This window comes from Pleurodeles waltl, chromosome 4_1 (genome assembly GCF_031143425.1).
Source record: "Pleurodeles waltl isolate 20211129_DDA chromosome 4_1, aPleWal1.hap1.20221129, whole genome shotgun sequence".
Taxonomy (NCBI): Eukaryota; Metazoa; Chordata; class Amphibia; order Caudata; family Salamandridae; genus Pleurodeles; species Pleurodeles waltl.
In genome coordinates this window covers 893,420,156-893,434,361 of record NC_090442.1, presented here as the reverse complement: position 1 = coordinate 893,434,361, position 14,206 = coordinate 893,420,156, and positions in this window count along the sequence as shown.

The following is a 14,206-nucleotide window of genomic DNA, read 5'->3' as shown; positions in this document are numbered from 1 at the left end:
GGTTAAGGGATCAATATCTTTTACATCTCAAAATCATAAAGTGGATGCCCATCCTCTGAACATCCCTTCCCTGGTTTTAATTGAGAAGTTAAACAACACAGATGACAAAAACTATGCCGCAGTTCAGTTGATAATAGTGATAGTAACACATTATTCACAGATCACTCTGTTTGGTTTGGTTCTCTGGAAAAAAGGAAACTCTTAGCCCAAGATGATTGTGATAAAGACTTTAAAAACTCGGATTTTGTACATGTCATCTATTCTTTATTGGAACATACCACTATCCATCCACATTGAAGCCAGGGTATCCTTTGCTTTCTCTTTCAAATACCATCATGGCTACTCTTGTACTTGAACCTATTATGTTGTTTTCTTTCCTCAAAATTTAGTAATGACCCTAAATAGGAGTAGACAAGGCTTGGTAAAATTGTGACAGGGTAAACTGTAAGAGGGCAAGAATTTAAAACATCACTGAAAAAGCACGGTTGGGAGCTACTATGATCAATCAAGATTAATTGACTAATTGGGCTCTGTGGGCAATGTGTCTATTAGGTACTTCTGCAGTGTCACATTAATGTGGAAAAGGTCTCCTTTTAAAAATCTAATCGAAATTACAGACTATTGCACTGAAACTGTCCACTAAGCAAAAGTCATATTATTTAGAGGCGCTTTCCTAAAGGAGCAAAAGAAATATGCGCTCACAATTGCATCATTAGATTACACCGTTTTTCCTGAGCAGAGTCTTTGGCCATCAGGTTTTTGAGAGGACCGGGAGAGGTAGGTATCACTTTGCCAGCAGTTACAGCCCCAGGGCCTGCAATTAGCAACTTGTCTTTCAGCCTGGCAGTGAATAACCTCAGATCTCTGTGTAAAGGTTATGTTACAGAATTTTATTCAAAATCTTTTCAAAATGTCCTTCCAAGGTTTCTCCATTTTTTCAAAGGACCTCAGCAATCTAGGCACTCAAAAGGCAAAACTGCTGATTCAAAAGGTGTGATTCAATGGTGTGTTCTATAGCACACAGGTTGCCTCAGCAACATTTTTCTAGTTAAAAAAATAATAAAAAGATAGAGCTGATATTAACCAACAAACTATTCAATTGTTTTGTAGTGTGTCACAGTTTGAAAAGGGACACTTTTCTTGCAGGGTTTCTTTATTAGGGGGAGACTGGATAGTTTGTATAGGTCTCCAAAATGTTATCTAGGTGGGCAGACCTTGAGGAATTTCACTCTGCAGAATTCCACAGAGTTACATAAAAACTCAGGGAGAGTCCACAGAGTTCTGCAAACAGCTAAAATGCATGTCATACTGTGATTCAAGGCAACACAGGTGAGCAGGAGTGCCGCCCCACCCCATCTTCGGAGAGGAGGAGGTGGCTGCATTCATCTTCTGGGTGCAGTGCCACTTTCCCCCATGTTGGCAGCAGGAGGCAGGCCCAGTAAGGGTTAGGCTCTGTGAGAGAATCAAATGCTCTGGGATCAAATGCAGCAGTGTATGCACCTCAGCACCGGCATCCAGTGCACGCAGCAGCAAATTCTAACATTATTAATTTTCTAAAGCAGCATGATCCCTGGTAAGTTGTTTTAGTGATGGTTTTATATATTTGTGTGTGTGTGTATACACATACATTTGCATGTATAATATATATTAATTATGCATATTTTTTGTGTTTAGAAAAAGAAATGTAAAGTTTATGTGATGATTTCAAATGTATATATATTTATGAACGCATTCAAGAAAGAAAAAGGGCCAAGGCGATTGGTGCCGCACCTTTCCACATTAGGAGACCCATATATTTAAAATTTCGTCCATGTACACGGTGCACGAGTCTTGAAGACCAGCCCTCCAATTCCTAAAAGCATCAGGACAAAGTCCTGGAAAGCCATTATTTTCATACTCAGCAATCAGATATGTTCTGTATTAATATAAATGATTCAATTAAAGTCTATTTCCAGAGTAGTAAATGGCACGAATTTCTAACACTGCTTTCTTAATGAAACAAATCTTTATTCAAAAAAATATTTATAATGATCATTTTCTTCTATGGTTCAATATGTCCATAAAAAAATGTTTTTCCCAATTCTTAGTGATCATGTTAGCCTATATATGAGTGCTGAGTCTCATGAAAATATATATTTATATAAATAAATATGTGTTGCGCTCTTTAATAACTGCATATTCATTATTCATGATGTGAGTATCTGTAAATATGATATATTTATATATAATGGGAATATTTTAAGTTATTATTAAATGTGTGTATTAAGTGTGTTTATGTAGAGACAGATTGATAGATACATAAATAGAGAGATAGGTAGATAGATATCTTTGCAAAAATGATTGTGGGCACTTGTGCCCTCTGGTGCCAAAGGGACATTTTATTTATGAGCATGGTACCATGTTTTGGCAAGAGGTTTTAACTTTAGTGTGTGCCACTCACATAAATAAATGCACTTTTTGCATCAGAGAGTGCTTGCAGTGTTTTCAATACCTGGACATGTAAAGCTTAAAAGTATAGATCTAACCTTTTAAAAACACTACACCTTTCCCTTGGAGCTGTCCACAGCCTACCTTAGGGGTGACTCACATGCATTAAAAAGGAAGGTTTGGGCCTGGCAAAAGCTTTAACTTGCCAGATCGTCCTGGCTGTTTAAAACTGCACATAGGCTCTGCAATGGCAGGCCCGATCCGTGTTTGAAGGGCTAATGAAGTGGGTGGCACAATCAGTGCTGCAGACCTACCAGGAGTATTTAATTTACAGGCCGTGGGCTCATGCAAAATTAAATATGCAAATTTTGGATAAGCCAATGTACAATGATTTAGGGAAAGAACACTTGCACGTTGACACTGAACAACAGAGGTAAATTTCCCAGAATCCTAGATACAACAAAACAAGGTCAGAAATAAAGGGAGGAGGACGGCAAAATGTTTGGGGATGACCCTGCAGAAAGGGCCAGTTCCAACACCTACGTTTGAAAAGTACAAATACAAAATAGGGAGGAACCACACATTTCTACAAATTGTTATTGTTAAGAAAAGAAAAATTATAATGTGTATAAGTGCCAAAATAGACTGTGCAACTGCATTCTTCTTCTGCGGATCTCTTGCTTTGGCGCACGGTTGAATGGGTCCAGTAAGCAGGAGTGTAATGGAGCCTTCGTGCAGAAGAAAAGAATGTCTGTGAAATGCAAACAAGTAAATGTCAATTTTGTAGCGTCCACAGCTACTTAATTGGAGTTTGACATTTGAGCCAGCACACTACTCTGCATTTTCTAAATCACCCCACCTCTTTCCAGTTCACAGAAGTAGACCTCTTTGAGTCATGTTATTTCCCATTGAAGTAGATAGGAGTTGTTCATGATTCCTTCTTCTGGCTGTTGGGGTAGTCCGGTCCTGACTTCAAGTCCCGAACCAAATGGAATAGAACTGGAGTATTGATGAACAAGAATAATAAAAGGATATGAACATTTTGTGTGGTTTTGTTAACTAAACTGACTAGTATCTGAAGAACATAAAAATCACAGAGGTACAGGAAAGGAGTTAATCATGTAAATAATTATTGTGAACTGTGAAAGCAAGGCAATCATTCAGGCATAACCATTTGTGCCCCCAAATATTACAAATCCAGTTTACAAATTAGTTACAACAGCCTCTCAGACACCACAAGAATCATCAATCACTCAATATATCACTGACGGGTGCAATAGTTACCTGTTCCAAGCGTGATGCACATTTGTCTCTTGTATCTTCTCTTTTCCCAAGGAAAAAACAAACAATGGCAGTCTTGTATAATTAATTATCTTTACAGATAGCCCAGCAAGAGAATGAAGTAAAGTATAGGGAAGAGAGACATTGTCTTCATGTATTTTAAGCAAATGGGGAGGCTTCTTCTGTGCACATTAGTCCACTCCATACATGTGAATAAATGGGGCTGCATAAGCCAGACACCAAATATAGAAATGTTCCTCTTTATTCCTTTTCTGTTTCTTTTTTTTCACAATGCAGTTCGACAGTAATATATGAACGTTCTGTTGTGGTCTACTTAGTCAGAAAAGTATAGTTTATCTTCAAACTAAGAGGGTTTTTCCAGAAGTTGATCATCCAACAAACTTGAGTCTGACCAATCACCCTCATCCTCATCCTGTGCTGTTTCATGAACAGCGTAATCTTGTGGTATGAAGTGTTGGTTCATTTTAATCATGGTCAGCCTCTCCACATTTTGAGGCAAGAAATCGGTCCTTTGGACTATGACAACTGCACCAGCTACACTGAACATGCTCAGAGAAGACACACTGGCTACCGGATGAGCCAAATATTTCATTGCCAGCTTCCTAAGCTCTGGCCATTGTCACATATTCTCATACCAATCGACCAATGGGTTTTGATCCAGATAGACTTCTTTTAGGTCATCCAGATAGTCCTGGACAACCTTTTGAATAGTCATTGGTGCTGTCACATGCTCAACCTCTGCTGCCTTCGCTTCTGCACCTGACTTAAGTCCTGACACTTGAAGCAAAGCCATTGCAGAGGTTGGGTCTGATTCTTTTGTTGCTGGTGATGATGGTGTTGGCTTGGAGACAGCAACACTGCCTTGTCTGGAGGTTGAAGCTGCACACCAGTATTTCTGACCATGCCTCTAACTTCCAGCTGTTCTTCTTCCAGATCTCTTACTTGATCAACAATCCAAATCTTCTAAAGTGAAACACCCCCTTCTGAAAAGGGAATGAAAATTACCAGTGTTTTGTTGTAATGTGGATCAAGTACTGGGACACATATGTACTCTTTGGAGAACATGCCCTCTCTTTGCAGCCTCGGATTAACAGCCAAGTAAAGGATCAAGCTCTGAACCAACTCATTTGCCTCTTCGTTCACACCAGAAAACCTTTGTGACACCTTTTTCAACTCGTCCAGTAGCAGATGTAACAACAGGATTGCTTTGCTCATCACACTGCCCTCCTTGTTCACTTTCCATGTGAAAACCTCACAGGAAGCAGAATTTATGTGAGGCATTTAACTTGCCCTCCTTTAGCCATCTCCATTGCCAGGCTTTTCTTAGATGCCATTGAAGGGCATAGTTGGTGAACAGTCTGTACTACTCAAACTAACACTTCAACACATAGTAGGTAAAAATCCAATGTGTTAGCTCCTCCTGTATGAGGGCTTTAACCGGTACTCTATTAGCACACTGAATGATCCTCAACTGCTTCTGGGCTTTAAAAGAATGACTGAAATGCGTGCAGATTCTTTGGTATATGACCAGTATGTTGCTATATCTTCTTGTATAATCAGGTTGATGCAATGCACCAAACACAGGACCCTGAAATATCCACCATCTGCCATGGCATTGACTATATAACTTCCATTCGCAATGACAAAAAATCCAATCCAATTCTGAGACATCTGGAATGAAGCCATTTAAATACCTTGCTATTAAACTCTTCCAAGATGTTTACCGCTATATACAATTATTTTCATGACAAACATCGCTACTGTTGCATGTCGCTAAATGCTCTTATAACTCTCTTCAGTGCTGAGACCTACAGGTAGCTGTTGTCTAACCCCACAAAATAAATCCAATGTGCAGTGATACACTTTTTTGACAACAGGTCCACATGTCTGTCATTTGATGGATAGTGTGAACAGCACTCTGCTGCATAGCTTGGCCTACCAATTGCACCACATCATGATGGCGGACTGGGACAGCAACTGTGATAAAATAGGTCTGGCTCAGAATCTTTTCATTTTGGGCAGATGAAGACCTCATATTCTAAAAATTCCACTCCTTCCACAAGAGAAAAGGGAGGAGGTCAAGAGCTAACAATTTAGCCAGTTTCTAATTGAACAAATGTGTCATTGGGTGGTTGTGTTCATTGAGCCTCTCATTCTAAAACATACCCATAATAGCAGCTTTGATGTTTTTTCTAGTTTGGTGACACTGAAACAGGACCAGGAAGTAATAGATTCAATGTACATCTTGAAGGATTCCCTGTATATGGCCAAAGTGTCTGCATCTGATTCTTGGGGCATTTGGAGGTTGCTGATCCAAGTGATGCTGGCAAACTACAGGTGACAGGGCTGCTTTATGTAATGCCATCATCTTCTTCTTTATGACCACCTTCTTCTTCTATCACTGTGCATTGAGCTTCTTCCTCTTTGTCATCACCACCAGCACCTATGCTTTTAAGGTGCCACTCTCACAAGTTTGTGTGATATTTTTTCAGAAGGACCGTTTGGCCTCCTGTATGGTTCTGCAAAGCTGACTTACCTCAATGAACACTTGTGTGGCAAATGGAGTGTATTGTAATGTTAGCCTCCTGCTTCCTAATTGTAAAGAAGTTCCAAACTAAGGAAGATAACTTTTGAGTGTGCCAAAGCTTGAAGAATAGGAGGTAAGTGGCTGTGTTGTTTGCCTCTCTGCAGGCTGTGCCTTGTGGTAGTTGTGGATGCAGGTCTTAATGGGGGGGGATCTTACAGATATGGAAGCTGGCATTGTTGGTGGTGGAACCTCATGCCTCTGAGCAGGCTGAATGGGAGGGGTCATCGTGGTCTCCTCTGGGCCACCCTTCATACTGAGATTCACTGACTCATTTTCATCATTGTCACTTTCCATAAATCTAAGGCTTTCAGGAGCTTTCCTTTGGCCTTGTCTCTCGGGGCGGGTCTCCAATTTGGCGTGGTTTAATCCATGCCCAGACCATCGGAAAAGGGACTTGAAGAAGATGGTGAATTATCCTGTCTTTCTAGCTGGAACTCATGAAGCCAATGGTTGAAGAGCAACCCTTGCTCTGCATGAAGAGAATACTTGTGCACCTAAAAGCAAACCAACAGAAACAAATGTAGTGGCATTTGCAGTTTGAATCGACAAACAATTTAATGTGGTCACATCACAAACATTTAACAATGGTGTGTCCATTCCAAACTGTAACATGAACTTTCAATAACACATAAAGTGAAAAGTTTACCTTATGTGCCTCAAAGACCTATGAGATTCCTGTGATGTGCAGTAAGTGCAGGGGAAAATTGAATAATCCTTAAAAAAAATATATTGCTGGGGTGTGCTTATGAGACTCCAATGGCAGGCAGGAAGTGCAAGGGAATCTAAATGGAATAATCCTTAAAAAAATATTGATGGTGTTTGCCTATGGTCTATGGCACGCAGGGGTGCAGGAGAAAATAGAATAATCATTTTAAAAGTATTGCTGGAGTGTGCCTATGGCCTAATGCAGGCAGGTGATGGATAGAAAAATCAAATAATTAAAAAAATATATTGCTGGTGTCTCCCTAGGGACTATAAGGAATCCTATGGGAGGCAAGGAGACACAGGGGAAAATGGAAATAAATGCATAAAAAGGACTGTACATATGTACTACAGTCATCCTCAAGCACATTTAACTCATATCAGGGAAAAAATTAACAAAACACAAAAAGACATATGCCCCTTCTAACAATTTCTCTAGAAAATGGCTTTAAAAAGTGGACGTAAAGGAACACAATGGCTACACAAAATGGCACCCCCAGCACACAACCACCAAGGGCAAAGGCATGGACAACAGAAAACACATGCCTCCCTATAGCAAATGCAAAGCACACTAGTTACACAAATGGCAACCGTACCACAAGGCCACCAAGGGCGAAGGCATGGACAACAGAAAACACATGCATGCCTATAGCAAACGCAAAGCACACTAGTTACACAAATGGCAACCATACCACATGGCCACCAAGGACGAAGGCATGGATAACAAAGAACACATGCAAGCCTATGGTAAAAGCAAAGCAAACTGGCTACATAAAATGGCCACCCTGCACATGGCCACCACGGGCAAAGGCATTGACAACAAAGAACACATGCAGCCCTATGGCAAAAGCAAACCACACTGGTTTCACAGAATGGCCGCCCTGGCATATAGCAACCAAGTGTGAAGGCATGGACAGCAAAGAACACATGCAGGCCTGTGACAAAATCAAAGCACACTGGCTACACAAAATGACCGCCCTGGCACAAGCCACCAAGGGTAAAGGCATCAACAACAAAGAACACAAGCAGTTCTATGGTAAGAACAAAGCACTCTGGCTACACAAAATGGCCACCCTGGCACAAACCACAAAGGGCGTAGGCATGAACAACAAAGAACACTTGCAGGCCTGTGGCAAAAGCAAAGCACACTGGCTACACAAAATGAATGCCCTTCCACATGGCCAGTGGCCACCAAGGGCAAAGGCATAGACAACAAAAAACACAAGCAGGCCAATGGCAAAAGCACACTGACAACACAAAATGTCCTCAAGCCACTAGTGGTGACTGCTTTCTTTCTAAAGTGGTGGGACGATCAGCAAAACCCTTAGGCCCAACCCCAAAACTCTCAAACATGGTCCTTTATAAACAGTATTTATAACGGGTCATGATTAACAGCTCTGAAGTTAAGGCTGAAAGCAGTGTGAATTTCTCTCACTGCCTAGCAATGTGTAAAACAAAACAAAGCAGTACAGTAATGTTTTTAAAAAAGAAAACTTACCTACTCCAGTCCTCTCCATCCTGCAGTCTGGCAGAAAGGTGGTCTCTGAGCCAACTCCCCTCTACCAATCCTCGTACTGCACTCATGCTGCTCAGACAGCATGAGAGAAGCACCAGGATTGGCTGGAGCTTGCTAGTTCGATGCTCCTTCAGGCCCTTGGACCTGTCTAAGGCAGCTCGGTGGAGAAGTTTAAAGTGTGCATGTCGGGCTGACCATCGCAAGACAGTTGGTTAAAGAGACATGTACACTTTAAACTGGAGTGCCCACCACTCCTACTCCCCTGCTGCCAGTCAGCAGTGATGGCCCCGCCCCAAAACTTGGATCACGCTGTCTGGCTGCATTGAAAAATAAAAACTGTAATAAAATGGTTTTATTGCTGTTTTATTTTTAATTTTTGCTGCACTGGCAGAAGGATGGGTGATGATCCCCTGCCCCAGAGGAGGCACGGTTGCTGCTGGCCATAAGTTCAAACAACAAGCAGGAAGGCATGGATTACAGGGAGAACACCTGCAGCCTATGAAAAAGGGCACACTGGCTACACAAAATAGCTACCATGACAAATTGCATTGAGAAAAACGACAAAATGGTGGCCTGTAGCAAACACACACACACACACAATGGCCAGAGAAAAAATGGCTACTTGGCCAGCAAAAAAAGAAGGCATAGTAAACAAAGAAAAAAACACCAGCATTGATTCGGCAAAGACAAAAATGGAAATTATGTCAACTTAAAAATTCACCAGCCACAAACATCCCAAAGCATCAAAAATTATTCCACCAAAATACACTTTACCACTTTGCAGAAAAAATAAAATACAAAAAAATGGTTTGTGTTTCATCCAAGGCCATCCCTAAATCAATAAATGTTTAAAAAAACAAATACCACAGAAACAGTTCTTTAATATATAGCCAATGCTTGGCAATGGCTGACTGGTTGTGGCATGAGGGCAATCTAGGCCCGGCAGTAAAAAGAGCAACATAGTGCAAACTTCACAAGCAACACTCATGAAAATGGAGAAAAAGTACTTTGAAAAGTTTTAAAACCAGGTCCCCAGCCCTTCCGAAACTGTGTAAACATTTTCCCTTAGAAAAATATAAATAAGTTCATGCATAATAGGCCACTACTGCAACTAGTGTCCCTACTGCAAATCCAGGTCACACAGAATCAAATTAAAAAACGGAAGAAGAGACAAAAACGTTTTTTTTTTTTTATTCAGGTGCATGTCCTCCTTTAAACAACAAAAGTATTCAACTTACTTGATTCTGCACAGAAAAATCCATAAAATCCAATGGCATATTCTGAAGGGATTACAGATAAAGAAGTGAGTGATCCTTTCCCTTCAAAATCCAAATGAAAGTGACCAAGAGATGGACAAAGCACTGGGAGGAGGCTTCTGGGTAGGAAGAGGAAGTTAATGTCTCTGTGGCACTTTATTCCTGTTGAAACAAAACAGGTAAACCAAAAATAATGTGTTTTGAGCAACAACAACAAAAAACTACCTGAACCTTCCATTCGGGTAGAATAGTAATTTGAGAAATTAATTTTGAGTTGATTTGCTGCTTCTCGAGTATAAAATCTACTCGAGAAGCAGTCCTCTGAATGCAACCGCTTGTGACTGCCTGCATTAAAAAGTGGAGTTGGAAGTCTTCCTTGCAACCGGAAATCACGCTTGGAGATGTCAAATCTCGCTCGTGCTTGCCAGCTCAGTTTCTGGATCCTCGTCTTGTTCCTGTTGTCATTGAAAAATTTCACCATGTAGCAATTGGCAGAATTTGGCCACAATGTCTCCTTAAAAGGGTAATGTGGCGTGACCAAATTCTGCCAATTCCACAAGCGGAATAAACTTTTCTCCACGGTCTAGAAATATCTACAACTTCTGTGGAACAATTAAATCTTTGAAACCATTTAACTCAAAAGGAACACAACTGATATTTATCTATACAACATCTTGTTTATTCACAAATCAGATTTCTCTAAAGCTGCATCTCTTCCTTGCCATTCCTCCATTGCAAAATCTGGGTTTTGCTGTCAACTGGGAGAAGTCTAGTTTGAGTCCTTCAAAACAGAGAGAATGGTTATGTTTTCTAAGAATCAAAGGAGTACATTCTTCATTTGCCACTCAAACTTAAAAGCAGCTGCTAAGATTTCCCAGGATTTCTCTCAGATCATTTGTCAGAATAGTGGTTGTACAGGTCTCATCACTTCAAGCAGTTTTTCCAGCACTGCTCCATTACTGAGCACTGCCATGGTTAACGATTCAACAGCTACAAAGTGGCCTGACTTATATAGGCTTTATTCCACTGTGACAGAAATCCCTTTTAAAACTTTTGTGGTAGTTATAGACATGCAACAACAGAGCTAGCTTTGCTTCTGCTTCAGATCTAGTATTAGAATCAGATGTCAGCCCACCAAGTTGGAGCACAAGATGTGGTTAGTTCTTGACTGGAGGCCATGAGTCATCTCTAGGCATTAGTTGTTTAGAAATGCTTGCTGGTTAGTTGCCGTTCAGAGTTTCACACATGGCAAAGTTAAAAGTGCGGTGTTCCTAAGGTTGGACAATCTACAGGAATCCAGTTATAGTAATGATTGGACAGAACAAAATACAAACCTGTAGCAGAGTTGACAAAAGGCTTTTCAAAGTTTTGCCTCCAAAGCAAAAATCCATTTTAGGCTGTGTGACAATTGGAACATATCAATATTGTAGTATTGTAGTGGATTGGCACTCAGGGTATCATCATGATTTCAGCAATTGACATTTTCATCCTTCAGTAGTCAAAAAGACCTCTTTTCAAGTGGTGTCCCTTCACAGTCGAAAATGTTGCCTCTTGTATGAAAACTCAATTGTCTTACTTTTATGGTTTGAGACCAGATCCCTTAGCATCTGTGACAGATGCCTTTTACAGGACGGGCCTCTGAACAAAATGTATGTCTTTGGTCCTTTTATTGTGTTATCAGAATTCTAACACAAATTCAGTGGTAGAAGGCAGATGCTGGTAGTGTTCCTTTAGGGGACCCTGGTTTGGTTTCCAGCATTGTTAGAGCTGGCTTCTGACTCTCCAGATCTCATCCCTTCTCTTCCCAGACTTCTCCAAAATCCTCAAGGATACTTGAGCTTGTCCTGAATCAATCTCTAACACTGACAGCTTAGAGAATTTCTGGACAGCCTGGAGAACCCCATGGCTATCATTAAAGGCTGTGCATGTCATATGAAATTTCTAATGCCCTAAGGCCTTCAAAACCTACCAATCTGCAAGGTCAGTCTGTACTAAATGGTGTTTAGGAAAATCAACTGATCCTTTTTAAGTATATGTAACTTTTCTTATTAAGTTTATTCCTTCTTTAGTTATCTGGCAGAAATCTAAAATAACAGTTAATACTTACTCTTTGGCAGTTTTAGCAGCGCACAATAAAGTAGACAGAACGTTTTCTGGTGAACTTCCTTAGGTTTGTCGACTTTAGTAGGGACTATGCTTTTATAAACCTCCTATGGCCGAATACAATTCTATGAGGGATGTTAATGCAGCTTTATATTTACTCCATACTTGGACTAATAATACACTTTTTGAAAATGTTATTATCAAAATTGACTCTGTTGCTACGTCTATTTTCTATTTAATATCTTTCTGATATCAGAGCTCTCGATATCGCAATCAAACAATCTACTAGACATGACATTTGTTTCAATTTCACTGAAAGGACTAAAAACATTTTCCCTAAATTGGCCAAAATTCTGTGCTGGCTCTTGTCTTGAAGTGTGAGAGCAAAAAACGAGCATCTAAGAATGTTAAGAATGTGCCCTATTATAGCCTTAGAACCCGCCGTAGCGGGCTCTACCGGCTATTAAAGGCCCGCTCCCCGCGTTAAATGCCCGAGCCGAAGGCGAGGGCATTTAACAAGGGAGAGGGACTTTAGTAGCCGGTAGAGCCCGCTACGGCGGGTTCTAAGGCTATTAGAACATTCTGCCACACAGGGCAGAATGTTCTATTAAAAAAAAAAAAATTCACGGAGCCCGAGGGGATTAAAATCCCCTCGGGCTCTGTGAGGCTTTGTTCACAGCTGCTGCTGTGAACAAAGCGAACATTGGAATGTTGGCACTGCGGGCTTTTACCGGCCAGTAAAAGCCCGCAGCACTCCATTGTTTTCAATGGAGCCCCCGGCATTCCAATGTTCTAATACTCAGTATTGACCTGTTTTAGGAAACTTTGCAAACCTGTTTCTTCTACTATGTTAGCCCATTGGGTTAAAAAGATTATGATCTTTACTTGTATTGATACTTCATCCTTTGTGTCTCATTCCACAGGACTGTGGAGGTTGTAGTATTGAAAGCCGTTTCGCAGGTTACTGTCTAGTGGATATTTCAAATAATGTAATGATTCAGCATTTCTATTGTTTAAATCAGTATCTCAACTTGCTTCAAGTATTACTGATATGCTTTACACAAGAATAATATGAATCTCTGGTATTACTATAAAATGTAGATTATACTATAGCCTTAGAACCCGCTGTAGCGGGCTCTACCGGCTATTAAAGGCCCGCTCCCCGCGTTAAATGCCCGAGTCGAAGGCGAGGGCATTTAACAAGGGAGAGGGACTTTAATAGCCGGTAGAGCCCGCTACGGCGGGTTCTAAGGCTATTGGAACATTCTGCCACTCAGGGCAGAATGTTCTATTAAAAAAAAAAAAATTCACGGAGCCCGAGGGGATTAAAATCCCCTCGGGCTCCGTGAGGCTTTGTTCACAGCTGCTGCTGTGAACAAAGCGAACATTGGAATGTTGGCGCTGCGGGCTTTTACCGGCCAGTAAAAGCCCGCAGCACTCCATTGTTTTCAATGGAGCCCCCAGCATTCCAATGTTCTAATAGATATTAGTAAAGGGAAGTCTAGAATTTACTAGAGCCATGGATGTGAGTATTAGCCCATCACAATAGTCTTTAATTACCTTCTTGATAATGTTCAGGCTCTTCCAGTTAAACTGCTGTTACCACTTGAAAAAAATTTAAGTTTACTGCGCCTGGTGAAGCTCTTTTCATACTTCAAGTTAGATATATCACTCAGCTTCTACTTCACAAACCTTCAATAAATTGATGCTGTTGACTCTTCCAAACAAATCATTGTGTAAAACTTTCTCAAGACTGTGCTGTTCCTTTATTAGCTGTATGTATTGTTATTCTTACAGTACCACTTTTCCAATCCACTTACTGGGCCTCTCTAGCAAGAAAAGAGGACTTGTTGTCTGTAGCCAATGACAGAGGCACGCTGATATCTATTGGTTTATGATAGAATGTCTCTCATTGGCCTCTTCCTGTTGAACCTTACTGGAAATGTATTTTTTGTTCTTAAAATAAATGCATAGTGTCTACCTCTAGGGCTTTGATAGGATGTATACCTCCTTTTTTGAATAGCTAGAAAAATGTGCATTCACATGCATTTCTGCTCTATATTGGAAACAAGCCTTGCCGCATTGTTGAGAATCTATGGCAACACAGAGGGGACTCCTACATAAATGCATTTATGTTATGCAAGTTTTACATAATACAGGACCCACTGATTCCACACGGACCGGCTGACATAGATATAACACTGTTTTTATGAGTGGAATCGTTACTAGCTGAGTCTAGGTTTGGGCTGAAGACCACAAGTAGACCTTCTGGTGGCTCAGATGACTAATACTCAGTACCAGACAGTGCCTGCC